The sequence below is a fragment of the Taudactylus pleione genome, unplaced genomic scaffold (genome assembly GCF_031769625.1).
Source record: "Taudactylus pleione unplaced genomic scaffold, aTauple2 ptg000550l, whole genome shotgun sequence".
Classification (NCBI taxonomy): Eukaryota; Metazoa; Chordata; class Amphibia; order Anura; family Myobatrachidae; genus Taudactylus; species Taudactylus pleione.
In genome coordinates, this window is record NW_028284952.1 from 3,575,001 (window position 1) to 3,577,500 (window position 2,500).

A 2,500-nucleotide genomic window follows, 5' to 3' on the forward strand; every position below is an offset into this window, starting at 1 on the left:
TTGAGTTAAGAAGTAATAGAGGTCTAAATTTAATGCTTTTGAGCACCTACAGCTAAACCACACTGGACATGCCCAATCTCGTCTGATCTTGGAAGCTATGCAGTGTTGGGCCTGGTTTGAACTTGGATGGGAGACCACCTGGGAATACCAGGTGCTGTAGATAATTTTAGACAGCCATAACATTCTTTTCTATTACATTTTACATTTAATTTTTTCAACTTATCTATGAATTTACTTGAGTTAAGAAGTAAAAGAGGTCTAAAGTTAATGTTTTTGAGCACCTACAGCCAAACCACACTGGACATGCCCAATCTCATCTGATCTTGGAAGCTATGCAGTGTTGGGCCGGGTTAGTACTTGGATGGGAGACCACCTAAGAATCCCAGGTGCTGTAGGTATTTTTATACTGCCATAACAGTCTTTTCTATTACATTTTACATTTAATTTTTTCAACTTATCAATGAATTTACTTGAGTTAAGAAGTAATAGAGGTCTAAAGTTAATGCTTTTGAGCACCTACAGCCAAACCACACTGGACATGCCCAATCTCGTCTGATCTTGGAGGCTTTGCAGTGTTGGGCCTGGTTAGTACTTGGACGGGAGACCACCTGGGAATACCAGGTGCTGTAGGTAATTTTATATAGCCATAACATTCTTTTCTATTACATTTTACATTACATATTTTCAAATTATCAATGAATTTACTTGAGTTAAGAAGTAAAAGAGGTCTAAAGTTAATGTTTTTTAGCGCCTACAGCCAAACCACACTGGACATGCCCAATCTTGTCTGATCTTGGAAGCTATGCAGTGTTGGGCCTGGTTAGTACTTGAATGGGAGACCACCTGGGAATAGCAGGTGCTGTAGGTAATTTTATACTGCCATAACATTCTTTTCTATTAAATTTTACATTTAATTTTTTCAACTTATCAATGAATTTACTTGAGTTAAGAAGTAATAGAGGTCTAAAGTTAATGTTTTTGAGCACCTACAGCCAAACCACACTGGACTTGCCCAATCTCATCTGATCTTGGAAGCTATGCAGTGTTGGTCCTGGTTAGTACTTGGATGGGAAACCACCTGGGAATACCAGGTGCTGTAGGTAATTTTATACTGCAATAACATTCTTTTCTATTACATTTTACATTTAATTTTTTCAACTTATCAATGAATTTCCTTGAGTTAAGAAGTAATAGAGGTCTAAAGTTAATGCTTTGAGCACCTACAGCCAAACCACACTGGACATGCCCAATCTCGTCTGATCTTGGAAGCTGTGCAGTGTTGGGCCTGGTTAGTACTTGGATGGGAGACCACCTGGGAATACCAGGTGCTGTATGTAATTTTATGCACCCATACCATTCTTTTCTATTACATTTTACATTTAATTTTTTCAACTTATCAATGAATTTACTTGAGTAAAGAAGTAATAGAGGTCTAAAGTTAATGTTTTTGAGCACCTTCAGCCAAACCAAATTGGACATGCCCAATCTCGTCTGATCTTGGAAGCTATGCAGTGTTGGGCCTGGTTAGTACTTGGAGGGGAGACCATCTGGGAATACCAGGTGCTGTAGGTAATTTTATGCTGCCATAACATTCTTTTCTATTACATTTTACATTTAATTTTTTCAACTTATCAATGAATTTACATGAGTTAAGAAGTTATAGATGTCTAAAGTTAATATTTTTTTGCACCTACAGCCAAACCACACTGGACATGCCCAATCTTGTTTGATCTTGGAAGCTATGCAGTGTTGGGCCTGGTTAGTGCTTGGATGGGAGACCACCTGGGAATTCCAGGTGCTGTAGGTAATTTTATGCAGCCATAACATTCTTTTCTATTACATTTTACATTTAATTTTTTCAACTTATTAATGAATTTACTTGAGTTAAGAAGTAATAGAGGTCTAAATTTAATGCTTAAGCACCTACAGCCAAACCACACTGGACATGCCCAATCTCGTCTGATCTTGGAAGCTATGCAGTGTTGGGCCTGGTTAGTACTTGGATGGGAGACCACCAGGGAATAACAGGTGCTGTATGTAATTTTAGACAGCCAAAACATTCTTTTCTATTACATTTTACATTTAATTTTTTCTACTTATCAATGAATTTACTTGAGTTAAGAAGTAAAAGAGGTCTAAAGTTAATGTTTTTGAGCACCTACAGCCAAACCACACTGGACATGCCCAATCTCATCTTATCTTGGAAGCTATGCAGTATTGGGCCTGGTTAGTACTTGGATAGGAGACCACCTGGGAATACCAGGAGCTGTAGGTAATTTTATACTGCCATAACATTCTTTTCTATTACATTTTTCATTTCATTTTTCAACTTATCTTTGAATTTACTTGAGTTAAGAAGTAAAAGAGGTCTAAAGTTAATGTTTTTGAGCTCCTTCATCCAAACCACACTGGACATGCCCAATCTCGTCTGATCTTGGAAGCTATGCAGTGTTGGGCCTGGTTAGTACTTGGATGGGAGACCACCTAGGAATCCCAGGTG

At 37.9% G+C, this 2,500-nt stretch overlaps 11 pseudogenes; all 11 read left to right on the forward strand.

Moving 5' to 3' along the window:
* The first annotated feature begins 44 nt into the window (after positions 1-44).
* On the forward strand, positions 45-163 carry LOC148496961 (5S ribosomal RNA; annotated as a pseudogene).
* A 116-nt stretch (positions 164-279) lies between these two features.
* Positions 280-398, forward strand: LOC148496962 (5S ribosomal RNA; annotated as a pseudogene).
* Positions 399-514: 116 nt separating this feature from the next.
* LOC148496963 (5S ribosomal RNA) lies at positions 515-633 on the forward strand (annotated as a pseudogene).
* A 116-nt stretch (positions 634-749) lies between these two features.
* LOC148496964 (5S ribosomal RNA) lies at positions 750-868 on the forward strand (annotated as a pseudogene).
* Positions 869-984: 116 nt separating this feature from the next.
* LOC148496965 (5S ribosomal RNA) lies at positions 985-1,103 on the forward strand (annotated as a pseudogene).
* Positions 1,104-1,218: 115 nt separating this feature from the next.
* LOC148496966 (5S ribosomal RNA) lies at positions 1,219-1,337 on the forward strand (annotated as a pseudogene).
* A 116-nt stretch (positions 1,338-1,453) lies between these two features.
* On the forward strand, positions 1,454-1,572 carry LOC148496967 (5S ribosomal RNA; annotated as a pseudogene).
* A 116-nt stretch (positions 1,573-1,688) lies between these two features.
* Positions 1,689-1,807, forward strand: LOC148496968 (5S ribosomal RNA; annotated as a pseudogene).
* Positions 1,808-1,921: 114 nt separating this feature from the next.
* LOC148496969 (5S ribosomal RNA) lies at positions 1,922-2,040 on the forward strand (annotated as a pseudogene).
* Positions 2,041-2,156: 116 nt separating this feature from the next.
* On the forward strand, positions 2,157-2,275 carry LOC148496970 (5S ribosomal RNA; annotated as a pseudogene).
* Positions 2,276-2,390: 115 nt separating this feature from the next.
* LOC148496971 (5S ribosomal RNA) overlaps positions 2,391-2,500 on the forward strand; it is a 119-nt pseudogene continuing 9 nt past the window's right edge.